At 44.1% G+C, this 14,573-nt stretch overlaps 1 protein-coding gene across 3 annotated transcripts in view; it reads right to left on the reverse strand.

The window, feature by feature from the left end:
• The window catches only part of tspan9a (tetraspanin 9a), a 156,443-nt gene that overhangs the window by 111,462 nt on the left and 30,408 nt on the right, over positions 1-14,573 (reverse strand). For 2 of the 3 annotated variants that reach the window (XM_071505047.1, XM_071505039.1), the window contains one exon: positions 1,705-1,770. The exons of the other annotated variant lie outside the window; for it this stretch is intronic. The gene's annotated coding sequence lies outside the window, so the exon portion shown is untranslated. The remainder of the gene's footprint in view (positions 1-1,704; positions 1,771-14,573) is intronic. 3 annotated transcript variants of the gene reach the window in all.

The following is a 14,573-nucleotide window of genomic DNA, read 5'->3' on the forward strand; positions in this document are numbered from 1 at the left end:
GCTGCAGATGTCTAAGAAAAAAAAGCAGCACTGTGAAGGACAGACAAATGAAAATGCAATATTCCTCCTGCAGACAACATTGCAAACATAAAAGACTTTGAGGCTATTGTCTGATTTTGCATGATCTTGTGCTGCTATCTAAATAATATATAAGCTTTGCAAACCAAGGCAGGGGGAGAGCCCCTTCAATTAAATACAAATGATCATAAAAATTATTACTTGTTAATCATTTATTCACAATAGAAATTTTAGTCAAAGCTTAGAATAACATGAAACCAGCGTTTTTACATTGCTAGATTTTTAGCAATGTAGTAGGACTAATTCAATTAAAAATGTTGTTTGATCTGCTACAAAAGTGTGCCTGTAATCTGCTGCCAGGGCTTAATTACAGCAGGAAATCAATAAGAAGATGGCATGATTAGCAGTATATTGATCCTTCAAGGAGAAATACACTTGATCATAAAAAAGGGATTTGCTGAAATTAAGACTACTTAAAACCATTAAAGTGTTAGTGGAGCTCAGCTGCATTGAGCAGCTAGGACCTGGCAGGGGGTGGAATATATAGTGGAGTTTTTTTACTGGACAAAAACTGTACAAGTTTGAGGTACTTGTACTTTCTACTCAATAATATGCATTTTATGCTACTTTATGCTTCTATTCCACTTTATTTATCTGAGAGCATGCACTATAGATGCAGACTTCACATAGAAAACATATAGTATAAACAACTTATAAATTGTTATAGATTAAGCTGTTCAGAAGTACATATAAAATTTAGCCCCACCTTAGTTCCATAACTGATCGTCCTGCTAAAGGAACAGTTGCCCTAGAGAGGCATTATACTGGAGAAGAGCTATGTGTCTCTCATACACATGCACTCAAACACAGAAATATATAATGTTCGAACGACCTGCTCATTGTAAAGCCCGGTGCAGGATGCTTAGATTTCTGGGGATCAGAGCTGCACTGCGGGAGTGAGAGCATGTCATGCAACACAAGAAACCTTGACCCCTTCAGTCCAAAGCACCCATAAATAATCTCCTACCCTGGAACTTTACACCTCGATACGGGGCCTCTTTAACACTCATCCCTTGCATGAATAGCACCGTAACCTCGCTCACACTCTGCTCATCTCTGTGTTCTCCTGCTCCACATTCCTCCCTCTGCAGGCGCTGCCACCACAGGCGCCGTCAAAGAGCCTGACAGTTCAGCCCGGCTTTGATCTCAAGGCGCAGGTTATCTGTTGGCCGGCTAATTTTAGTTAGCCACTTTGAGCTGCGCTCCTCTTTGAAGCACGGGGTACCATGCAGCAGGGAGCTCTGGGTGTTTATCAGCGTGCCCCCTACACTTTCACTGAGAGGGATTCACCGGCACCTCTGTGAAGATCTACTGTAACCTGGACAATCTACACTACATCCACCTTGTTTACATCTGTATCCTAATCAAGTCTGTTTGCAGAGGAATCCCAGGAGCCACGGTGTGGGCTGAAAGTAAAGTAATGTTTGAATTGATATGTGCTAAAGTGCTTTTCCATGCAAAGGGGGTTTGTTGAATAAACATAGCAATACACAAGAGATATTCGAGGAGGAATGCTATCAAATCCTCCTGGGTAATTAAAGGTTCTCAGTTTCATTTTGCTGCGATGTTAACAGATTGTCCTAGCAGATGGAGGAGGGGTGTAGCAGGTAAAAGCAGAAATCTTACCTTTCCTAGGAGGGCGAGAAGCAGGAAAGAAGACTGTCTGCACCTCAGGCTGTGGAGGTCAAAAGTCTGTAAAAGCAAACAGTGGATCAGTTGGTTCCTGGTCTTGCTGTCAGTGAAAACTCATGTTTGGAATTTTAATCTTATGTTCATTGCTTTTTATTTATTTACCCCTTCATTTACTACATCAGTCAGCCAGTGAGTACTCTCCTACAAGCTTGTTTTCCCTTCACCCACTCCCATGAATTACAATGTCCTGCAGAAAAAAAGCTTATTCAAACAATAAAACAGGAATATAAAAACTTAGGCTTGTATCCGACCAGCCTGGAGTTGTTATTAAAATTTGAAGAGCGGCCACAGCACAACCTCAGGCACAGTGTGTTTGCACAGCAGCACCTTGTGATTTTACAGAATTGGTGGCCAGCTGGTCTGAGCCTCACTCAAGACAATAAAGCCCTTAGAGTGTGACCTTGCACGCTGCAGTAGAAAGCAGAGTCACAACACGGACACGGGACAACACGTCAGGGTGAAAGGGCGAGTCCTCAAAGAAAAGGCGCTTGTCCATTTCACACCTATGTAGCAGTGCACATATGCAATTCTCTTTCTTTATGTTTCAGCGCTGTCTTTATCAAGCAGGCTACTGAGATCAAACACACATATACACACACACACACACACAGACACAGGTGTACAAAAAAAAGACGTGGATACACAGAACTGCACAGCCGAGGCAAGGTACACAGAATATCAAAGCACTGCTCTGGCTCTCCAGCATGAATCATAGCTCTCCAGAAGCACCTTCAAATGAGAGGAGCAGGGAGGGGGTGTCTGCAGGCTGATTTAGCGCCTCGGTGTCATACAAAAGGGGTCACTTTTCTCCCCACAGGATGACTTATGAGGGCAAAGCCAACGCTTTCATTTCCATTTTATTGTGAGGAATGGTGGCCACAGTTTCCCTCTATCTGTTGTGGAAGCTGTCGCAAAAGCTCAGCAAAGGACAGTGGCCACTAAGAGTGCCAAAATCACTGTTTCTGTATGGCAAAGTCAGGATAGCGACGGTTGTTTGATATATCTTCAATTCCAAGGTTTTGTCAGGGAGACGTCGCAAAGTCAACGTCCATTCAAGCACAGTGTCTGACTCTTTTGAGTCTGACTGACAGGGAGCAATGAGTACACACAGTGTATCCTACCAGTCAGGTGTGAACCTTACTATGCCAGTCAGGATTGTCTTACTCTGTGACCCCCGCCCCCCCTCACCCCCCATCTTTGCAGAACCTCTTTTCAGTACAAACACATTTATCGTATAAAGGATTTAAAGGCGAGGACAAGACAGAGTGAATTGGCTTCAGGGTTTTCAATTTCTATCAAAAGATACAGCGACAAAAGACTTAAGGTCAGACATGGAGTGAAAAGCACCGAGTGGCAGAGTGAGCAGGAACAACAGAGAGAGAGAGAGAGAGAGAGAGAGAGAGACAGAAGGTGAGTGAGTAGGGGAGAATGAGCATATAATTTTGTTGTGTGATTGCAGCAGAAGGTGAGGAAGGATAAATAATAGGGAGAACAGAGAGATAACAAGAGAGAAGAAGAGAGGAAAAAATAAAATGATCAATAGAGCAGGAATGTGCCAACCGCTGTACAGCGCGAAAGCAGAACAAACCAAAGAGTGACACAGCCTGCAAAAACAAGACAGTTTGTTCCTCCCATTAGCAGGCAGAATTAATTAGGCCTCCATTGACACACTGTGTAACAAGACAAATATAATTACATTACTTCATTACTCCTCATCATTACAAGCTTTCCTCCTTCCTGCTCCCCGGGGGGCTGTCGACAGCCAACCGGACAGCCAACTCTAAACAGTGGCCATGGAAAAAAACAAAAACGTGGCTGTCAGCGTTCATTTAGCAGAGCGGTGGAACAGCATTTCCACAATAAGTCATGCGCAGGAGATAGATGTTGGTTTCTGGTCATCAGGCATCATATGGCAGAGTTAGTGATGTTCCTATGGCTATAAACAGACTGTAATTTGGCTTGAGAAGTGATCACTCACTCCCAGCAAGCTATATTTACCATCTGTGGCCCTTTACCCTGTTTGTATCTGTATGCAGCATGTGGAGCATGTGTATACAAGTGATTGTGCTAAGTGAGATTCTGCAGCAACCATGATGATAGCTAGCTTTCTCGAGAGACATACATGACATTCTGCTTTACACTGTGGACGCAGAGAGTCTTCTCACGGCTTTGTGGGTGTTTGCATGTTAGCATTCAAACATTTCTGCAAGAGATCCAACAAGGGAGGAAAGCTGACCTTGGCAGTCCAACACACAATCCTCTGTTCTCCAGGGTGGGACAAATCAACCATCCAAAAAAAAAAAAAAAGAAAGCAAAGAAAACAGACATTTAGAATTAAGAGGAACACTTTGGACTTGAGTGTTATAGGATTTTTTTACAGATTGGGAGTACAATATGGGGCCTTGCAATGACAGGCCCGCTAAAACAAATAACCGTGTTTTAATAAGAAAGCAGGGGCAGAGGCGCTGAAAAGCCGCTGCTGTGCTGTGTGTGGTAATGGGGTATCATTTGTCTCATGGGAGAGAGCAGCGCCCTGCAGCTGTGGCGTATGCAGAGCTCACACAGCTGTGAATGAGGCAGTGTCGGCCAGCGCTGGCACACATCGGCAAGTCAGCTGAGAATGGCTGGCTTTCCTCTTACTGCGGAGGACAAGTGCTCATGAAAGGCAGCGCTGCCGGACAGGCCTGGAGGCACAACATGCTGTGTACCACAGCTCTGGATGATACGACGTTCAAGATTAATAATATAATATAAAAGGTTTTCATGAAAAGAATTTAGACAGCCTTAAAGATGGACAACAATTGGCTGGCAATACCCCCCTGGGGGCTATGCTGCAGACTAGTCTAATTCTTTAATTCCGATGCCAAAAGTCCAGTTGCGACACATTTACTGAAATTAGTGTGACGCACGCTGTTGTGCCTTTTTTTTTTTTTTGCCTCTGTGAATCCTGCCATCCTAGGTTTAACACTCTGTAAGGATTATCAACAACATGCTGCAGAGAGCTTCTCATCCATTCCACACTCAATCTGCTTTTCTAGCACAAATACATGAATTGAGACACTACAATGCTTAATCTCTGTTCCATAAACAGTTTGGGTAGGGCACAGTGAAATTGAAACGACAGGACATGGAACGAAGCGCATCCTGCTAAAAATGAAGGTATCACTCCTTCGTTGACAGAGCTGACAGACTACTGACTGCTCCATGGCTGAGCCTTGAGGTTCAAATACATGTCTCACCAGTGGCACACTGCTCTCTCTGCATGTGTGTGTCTGTGCGCGAAGGTAGGTGTAAGAAATCAACCATATACTGCAGCTGCCGTACTGCTGACTCTGCTGTGTGAACAGAGCCCTCAGGGTAATCCAAAAGAGCATCTATAAAAATGACTCTGCATACCCTCACCCTCATTCTTCCTCTTTCTATCACTCCCTCCCTTCTCTTTTTTCCTCCATAGGATGTTTGCCCCCAACAGCTGTCCCTCTATGTCTGTCTGTTCAGATCAATCTCTTCCCGCCATCATTCCCTCCCTGTTTTCTCCCTTCTGCCCATGCACAAGGTTTCTCAGGCCAAGAGCCTCTCCACGGTAAGTGCTGTCCGGCTTTAATCCTGCTCTACATTGCTGTAGGGGAGAAAACTTCACTTTCCAAATCCTCGACAGCTGCATCGGTAGAATCGCACTCTCAGTCCCTCGTCTTTTTACATTGTCGTCGTGCCTCAGTCTCACCCAGTTTCACCTCTTCACGCGATCGCTCACAGTAGGACGGACATGCATAGAGGGCATGACGCCTCAGCCCGGGAATGCTGGCAAGGAGCCAAAGCAGATCCCCTTCCACAGAGCGTACAAGCAGCGTGGATGCTTGAGCTAACATGCGCGGCCATGCAACACACGCACATGCACACAGTTCTTTTGGCACCACAGCGATGTGAAAATGACAAACGGAAAACAGGAGGATCTTTGGCTGTGCAGATGGCTTAACTTCGGCTCTACTATTCTCTCCCTGCAGCCCTGTTGGGAAACCAAAGACTTTCTTCAGAGATTTGCATGACTAAGGTCCAGGTACTTATCAGAGTGAATTGCCGTGTAATTTAAGACGGTGGGCGGCTTGGCCATGCTCTGATTGCAGACTGATGTGTGTGGAAGTTGAGTTGGGGGGCTGCGGGGGAGCTACTGTAGGCTCTGGCAGTGAGCCAAACTGTGTGGCATTGCTGAATGATGAGATACGCGCCTGGAGGCTCCTGCACAAGCTGAATCATGAGAGGCAGGGCAGAATTCAGTGGACAGCTTTAACCATGCAATTACTTTCTACATGGAGAGTGGGAAAAAAAAAAAAAAAAAAAAAAAAAAAAAGATGCCAGCATAGCCACAGGTAGAGCCCATATTCAATCGGAAATAGAACAGAGAGTGGATAGAGTTTGGGTTGTCAAGGTGATGGTAATAATGTGCTTTTTCCCCATTTGGCTTGTTGGTGCATCTTCAAATTTCCATTCACTGTTTTCACTTATGAAAAAAGCAATCAACAAAGTTCATTATTTCACCTTGAGTAACAGTTTGTTAGATTTTCTATTACACACAATTTAGACAACATGAAGTGCCTCTACACTTTCATTCCCCGTGTACTTTGTGAAGGGACCCCCCCCCACACACACACACACACACACACACACACAAACATCACATACATATGCTGTCTCTGTTAGAAAGAGTTCAGGGGTCAGCTGTGTGCCAAGGTTCATGGTGCTCTGGTGAGGAAGAGTTATGGCAGCTCTGCTTCAGCTCATCAGCCTGACACAACTCACACAGCATCATTTATCTGTGAAAGCAACACAAAATCACCACTGCGGCTATGCTACTTTACCACTTAAGCCTCAAAGAGACGACTGGCCACAAATTGAGATGAAAAGAGGTATGAGCCACCATCAAAAATATTTAATGTAGCTGGTCAGAGTAATATTAACAAGGTTGTTTTTTTCCCTGTGCATGAGGTGTGTGGTCCTGTGTGTGTTTCTGTGTGTGTGTAGTATTGCTGAATTTATGTGAGCTTTTTTTCAACAGCCAAAGAAGTGGAGATGGATGGGGCTAAAGAAATGAGATTAAAATTAAAATGAGCCAATTAAAAGCTCCTGGTCTGGCAAGACTCCCACAAAAAAATTTAAAAAAGCACAAGACACAAACAAGAAACAGGGAATAAAACTTAATGGAACGGAGATTTTTATGGTTAACTGCTTTGACAAATTGGTTAAAAAAACATTTCACAGCTTTATCTGCAACAGTTCTCCACAATAAACCTTTTGTTTATAGGAGAGAGCTTGCTCTTCAAAACTGTCTTTAAGTTCAGGTTTCCAGCGGAATATGTAGTGCCCGTGGAACAGATGGCCATCTCATTGGGAAAACATGTGGCACAGAGAAAATGAGAGTTAGAAGAAGTGGGAGATACTGTACGCAGGCCCTCAGGCGAACTCGTCATGATTATCGTCGATTAGCCTCTCACTGGGCAAACAGAGGAAAACAGATCTTCAGACATTACGACTGGCCTGCAAGCCCTGCAGCAAGGTTCTGCTTTGTCATCAGGATGACAAGAGCTGCTTAAGTGCTAAATGCTTTTCATTCTCTCTCTTTTTTTTTTTTTTTTTTTTTTTTTGACACTTAGGGTGTGGATCCAGTACAATCCAATTCAACTATCCCGCAACAACACAGCACTTCTGAAGCCTATGACTGCGTATTTGTGTTTAGCCGATGTCAATGGAGAGGTTGAGATTGTAGTTTGCGAGTGTGTTGTGAGTCTCCATCTTTAATGGAGGAGCAAATTATTAGGTACACCTTAAACATTTAGCCCCTACACACATCAGGGTTGTGCGTGTTTACAACAATTACAGCCTGCAAGATAAATGTTTTTGTTTTCAGGCAGTTTCCATCCGTTCTCCCTTAATTCTCCATGGTCTTGGTGTCTGAGATGAGTTTATGTGTGGGAGTTAAATAAACAGATGGACTCAGGGGGAGTCATGGAGATTGCAAAATGCAAAAATATATCCCAATGTCACAGACAAAAAAAAAAAAAAAAAAGAAAAAAGTTACAACAAAAGAAACAGATGAAGTCATTACATCAATACTAATTTGCTGCTGAATGAAATCACGTCCAAATTCATTAATCCCATTCTCTGGAGTCATTTGTGTGGAACTCATGCATGTTGTATATGGCAGATATATGTGACATATGCTCATTCCACATGCATCACAATTCATCAATTATGCAGTATTTTGTACAACCCAGTGCTATCGAATGAATCCAACAACTATACTAATGAATTACAGTTGCAGACCTGTACTCCCACAGGGGAGGCTTGCAAGCCTGCAGACTGCTGATGACAAACTGTAGCCAATGGTTCATGTTAGCTTGTCTAAAGCTGCAGATGTTGATTCAACCCCTCAGACCTGATTTCCATCCCACTGCCAGGTTCCCGGTGTGAAATGTCAATTTATCCAACGCAATATTAGCTGGCACGACCAATATTTTGCTTTTATTTTCAAATGTCCAATGCAAATTGTGAACTGTTTATTACTCTAGTTTGCTTATATCAATGAAGGCCTTGGGCTGGGGACAGACTTGCTAAAACCTACAAAGACTGGACAAACCACACATAAAGATTGCTTCCTTTAACTAATCTGTGACAGTTAAGAAGAAGGAGCATGAACCATATGAGTGAGTAAATACAATAGACAACACAACAAACAACTGGTTAGTAAAGACTGGAGTTCTGGTGGTAGACAACTCTGCAAATCCCACAAGAATGTCAACATTGTCAGAATGTTCTTGTACCAGTAGCTTGCACTGTTTAGATGCAGTGCACTTTGCTCTGAAAAGACAAAGAAAGAGGAAATAAAGTATGTAGAGTATGGGTGAGATCATGGATGGAGAGTTGGGACAATGCGGAGCCAACAGTCCTTCTGTTGGGGGTGAGTGAACTAAAACAAAGCTAAGTTCAGGTAAAGCTGTTTATTTACCAGTACGTCTCCCCTGGGGAAGTGATATCCTGAGTCTAAAAATCTTTATGAGAATGAACAGCACCAACTGGATTTGAAAATTAAATATTAATCTTTATATATCACACATTATATCAATTTATCTGTCAACTGTGAACACCAACTGACCCAGACTGCAAAAGACCCAGCCCAACAGTCATCACAACCAAATCATATTTGTCTCTGCCTTACGGTAGGCTTTTCGCAGTTTATAGGGAAAAAAATGCCAAGAAGATTCCTGGGAATGCAGGTCCTGTTGATCCACATACACAACTGCATGAAGAGATTTAGGCCTGCAGAGCTCCTCAATCCTGGACAAATCCCAAGGTACTCAACCTTTCCCCAACACCCTGCTTCAACAAATAATCTCTGAGTTTTCTACTCTGCAAGCCGGCCATACCAATATCCCCTGTGGCCCTGGCCAACCATGACTCTAATGCACAAGAGAAGGTTTAGAGTCTCAGGGGAGTCATAAGAGCAGATTATCACTTCAGCCAGTAGATAAACGGTGGCCATCATGTACAATCATCACCAGAGGTTTGGACTGGATCCAGGTCTGATGTCCCTGCTGAGTTTATGTGTGCCTCTGTGCCTTGGTTGCCCATGTGGATACGTTTTGCCTCTGCTCCCCGCTGAAGCCTTTCCAAGCTGGCCCAGCAGGCTCTAGCTGTTGATCCTCTGTCCTCGTCCTGGAGGAATTTCCTCCCTGATCCAGCGTGCAATCAGAGGCATCTGCAGTGTCCACTTTGCCAGAATTCCTCCGTATCCCCCAAACACACACAGACATGCTACGGCATCTGTTAGGATGCACTCATGCCAGGGAAAAATGCAGCTGTGCACCCATCAACCCAGACACACACATTTTTTGGAAATGCACCCACCAGAGATCACTGCATAACAGGGATTGGGTAGTGAGCAAATGCTCCCACTGCCAATGTGGTGAGCTGTCAGCACCCATGACCTAACAAAATCCACCACGTCACTGACAAAGGCATTGTGAAGGAATATCATCACCAGTTGACAGAGTTCACAGCCGTCTGTTCCGCTCAGCTCAGGACTTCAAACGCTGCCTGAGATTCTAAAAAATCTGAGACAGTTGAGGTATGATTGATTTCATTTGCCTTGGATAGGACATTTTATACTTTTGAAGGAGCCTGTTCACACACTGATTTTTTTTATGAAATGCATGAACACATTTTGATGTGAAACTCAAAGACAAGAAAATTAACATGCAGAACCACAACCTCTGTGCCCTACCTTCCCTGACAGGGTAACAGAGTAAGTGGGAAATGGATGAATGAATTCAGGATGAACGACAGGAAACATATCAGTCTGACATGAGATGTGATATTAACAGCTCATATCCTTCATGCTAATTTCCAGAGAGCCTGTCTGCTCAGAGGAGATGAGAATTATATGACTCCTTGAAGGGAGCCAGATGCTATGGCTCCTTTTCTTTCCATTGAAAATAAGGACTTGTTGGGTTTTTTTTTTTGTTTTTGGTTGGACTGCAACCGTGGGCACAGCTCAATACACGTGAATGTTGGCCCCTGATTAACTGATTGATGAAGTTACCCCAGTGGTCTGTCACACGCTAAACGGAATATCCCAGTAACAAATTGACCACAATTTCGCACACCCATACACGATCCAGCCATATGCTAGTCTTGTTTTGCATGGGGGCAGGGGTTACTCGGCTTATCTGTGAAATAATCACTAAGGGAAGTGGAAATTGGGCTATAAAAAGAACAGCTCTCACTAAGTACAGCTTGGTTCCCTTCCTTTGTACCAAAGAGTTGTTGAAAAGAATTGGATCGCTCGCAAACGTAACATCACCGGCTCTGAGTAACGCCATACTGGAATTATTGCTGATAAACCCTCTAGTATTCATTTCTCTGCCCGAGTTTTAAATTAAGGTAATAGACAAGCTGGTAGCATAGTCTTAGAGAATTAAAGCGGGGGCCGAATGAACAGGGAGGATGGGTTTGGGGGGGGGGGGGGGGGGGTTTGATAAGTGCGGACAGGGAACAGTGAGCAGCAGATGAAATATGTGCTTGGAAAACGTAATTACCAAAAATGGCTGTCATACACTCCTATCTCCCTGTAATGCAGAGGACAAAAAACCCACCACGGCTGTCGAACAAATACAGCAGACTAAAGCAATGTCACAATTCTCCACTTAATACTCTATACATCTTGAGAGGGGCTTGCGTGAACAAGCATAGTTTTGCAGTAGCACTACAGGGCATGAATAAAGTGTTGAGAGGAGAAGACAACATGCATTGATCACTTTTTCATCCATACTGCTTTATTCCACTGAGTGTAGCTCACTCATTGTGCAGCTGAAACCCCTGTGGTCCTAATACACTTCAGAGCTGCTTTTATTTAACGACCGTGACAATCTCCCTTTGACACCAGGTGTTGACAGGCAGAAGAGAGATATGCAGTTTCCCACCTGATATTGTGACAGTTAAAATGAATACGGTTCATGTGTTTATCATTTAGTAATTTATGTTTCTGTTTTTTAAGGGGAGGAGAAGCTGAGGGACATTAAAGTGAAACCAGATGTTCTGTGTTATCACTAAGCAGGGGCCTGCTATTATGTATCATCTGTGCGGACAGCTCATGAATGACTTATGGGTTCTTACCATGATATCAGGTTAATATCACATTGTTTTTATGTAAACATGCATATACTGAATACACGTGTTTATGTGTGTGTTTATTATGTCTTACAGGAAACTTTCACTGCAGTGTCCTTTCTGTGCATTTGTTTGCATGTGGTGTGCAGACAGAGGGTAATGCCAATGTATGACAATGTGTGTCCATGCCTGCTCTCATGGTTTTGAATGTGTGTGTGTGTGTGTGTGTGTGTGTGTGTGTGTAAATCTCTTGGCAATGTTCTCAAGCCCCCTGCAGGTGTTTAGATCTCCACAAATCCCCACTGGTCCTTCCCAGCTGAGGCTGGGGCACAAGGCCCTCTCTCCGCTCTCCTTCTCCAGGCCATGCTAGGCAGGAAAGAAAATGCTGCCAACCCCAGGTGTCGGGCATCCGCTCGGCACTGTGTCAGCAGACAAGGGAGAATGTGAGGGGAAAGATGAAGTGCACGCAGACAAGAGTGAAGGATTTCGAAGAGAGGAGGTTTAAGGGAAAGAGCAAAGTGTGAAAACTGAGGTAAAAACAGCATCAGGAGGAAGTCAGGCGAGAAATGGACGCAAAGGCAGAAATTCTAAAAGGAGAGGAAAGTGAGGGCAAGTGGCACTGAAGCAAAAGAAAAGAGTATTTTTTAAGACTATTAACAGGCTACAAAGGGGATAATGTGTGACCTTTGACATGAAATGAGTTACACTATGCCCCAAAGCCAACTCTGGAGGGTTTTAACTGGTCTGGTCAGACATGTTAAGTCTGCCCTCTCAAAACAAACACAGGCAGTCACATCTGCCGAACCCTCCACAGGGACCATCACAAGTCTGTGAGTCTTCTCCTGCAAATGGGCGACCGGATTTGATATGAATTGACAAAGCACCAGCAGGCTGCGCTAAATAAGAGGATCTGGAGTCAGACTGCAGAGCAAAGACACACGGGAACTACTCTTTCCATCATTCTTATTTGTAGCTGTGTGTTTGTGCATTACAGGGACAACTACTGCCTGATAAATTGCACGCACACATGAAACATCAGCTTGAGGTCTCTCAAAAGATCCGGGCATTACTTAGGTTTGCAGTTGATAAGGGAAGAAATAAGATATAGCTTGAGGAAGCTTGTTTTGACAGGCACATTAATACTGGAGCCACTACTGTGTGGTCCGATGGTACACTTGGAAAATGGAAAAGAAGAAGAAATAATTGAACAAGATGGAGGGGAAGGAGATACAAGAGGACAAGAGGAGAACTTACTGCAGTAAGCTTGGTAGATCACTGAAGAGAATTGGAGAGAACAACATGTGCAAGGTCAGGTGACTAAGAGCTTCATCATTCGATGATGAGTGTTGAGCAGGGAGCCAGAAAAGCCAGAGAGACATTCATTCACTTCTGCTGTTGCCCTGTGACTGAAGGAAATCCAATTCTTAGGCATGTCCGCACATCATCACTAAAAAACCTGTCTCTCATTCCCTCTTTCTAGCTCTGCCCTCATCTTTTTACTATCCACTCGTAAAACGAGTAACAGGATAAGACAATTCCACAGAGATGACACATTTCAAACCCTCTTTCTTCACGCTCCCATCCCTTCTTATGTATCAGTGCACTGACAGACCCAGTGAAGAACAGAGATGTCTGAAGCCTCTCCCTCTTATGGCTAAATCATGTTGCGGATGGAACAGGTCTTCTCCTGCAGCTTTGATCACCCCTCGAGAATTGACAGAATGACTGATAGGCCCAAGTCGGTCCTGCTGTCTATTCATCCCCCTGCAAGAGGAGGAGAGGAGAGAAGGAGAGAAAGCAGGCCGAGGAAGAGATTATAGCGATGCACTGATAAATCCCTAGCTGGTCTGTGAGCACTTTCAGTTTCTGGATGTGGGAGTGTGGGAAGACAGAGGTGGCTTGCAGCAGAGGATTTTTTTAATGACACGCTTCATGGCTTCGATTTTAATGTGCCCCGCTAATTATGATATTGCCATGTTAGCCTTTGCCATGCCATTCCATGTAATGAGAGACGGACGTGGAGAGACAAAGGAAGAGAGAAGCACGGGAGCTGCACGCTGTCATTCCAGTGTGTCACTCAGCAAGGGGCAGTGAGATGAATTAGGCGTCTTGCTGTCTCCCTGGCACCTGGCCATTGTTTGTCCTTTGGGTGTCCTGGTGACCAAAAAAGTCTCTCTGAGCTCTAAAGGGGCTCATGAGGGGGGATCTTGCTTCACTGTCCTGCGCAGTACTGGGACTATTCCTAGTACTCGACTATTCTTTCTCCAGATGTGCACGTCTGTGTGCGTTTGGAAGTGTTTTTCTCATTGAGAGGGATTCAACGTCAAGTCAAGTGTCACCTTCATCATTCCGTCTTGTATCCTGCAAATTCTCCTGGGTGATGGTAAGAGAAAGCCTCAGGGGGAAAATACCCGTTGGAGCTATTAAAAAGAGGACATAAAATGAATGTTAAGATGACATATGGAGACACAAAATGCTCTCAGAGGTGTACAGTTTGGCCAGGAACAACCTATTAGAGGATCTCTCCGATAGTAATTCAGTACAGAACCCAGAGTGTAAATCAGAGTCTTATAACTATCCATTAAAATGCTGTACAATAGTGGCCCCAGATGTTTGGCAGTTGTATTGAAAGGTACACACAGTACAGAACACGTGTGCATTTTCAAGGAGCACCCATGTATTTGTTGTGGGCGTGAGCAACGCAGTTATGGCATTCAGTGTGTGAAAGAGATGAAAGAAGTGGTGGGTGTATGATGACAGAAGTTGCTCACTGAATAAAGCCTGACTCAAAGTGTCAGGATCGGTCCTATCCCTCATCACTCATGGCCCACTTTCTCCACAAAGTGCCAAGCCCCTTCTTCCACACCTGAGTGCTTAGGTTTAATGCATATTAATTCACTGTCTGGCAACGAGACATAGGCAGAGATTGAGGGCCAAACAGTTAAAAATAAGACAGAGGTTTGCATGGAGAGCTTTCCCGTCCCTGTGTAAAACAGGCTTAAGCTTAAGGAGATAATAACAACACATTTAAAATGCTGGCTGGGTTCCTTCCAGTTACAGCATTTCTGTGTTGTTGATCAGTCGTCCCTGTAATGGAACCAAGTGATTTGTCAAAAAAAGCAAACAGATGTTACACCATGTCA

The sequence above is a fragment of the Trachinotus anak genome, unplaced genomic scaffold (assembly GCF_046630095.1).
Source record: "Trachinotus anak isolate AG129_WGS33_773 ecotype Australia unplaced genomic scaffold, CSIRO_AGI_Tana_v1 ptg000002l, whole genome shotgun sequence".
In the NCBI taxonomy this organism is placed as follows: Eukaryota; Metazoa; Chordata; class Actinopteri; order Carangiformes; family Carangidae; genus Trachinotus; species Trachinotus anak.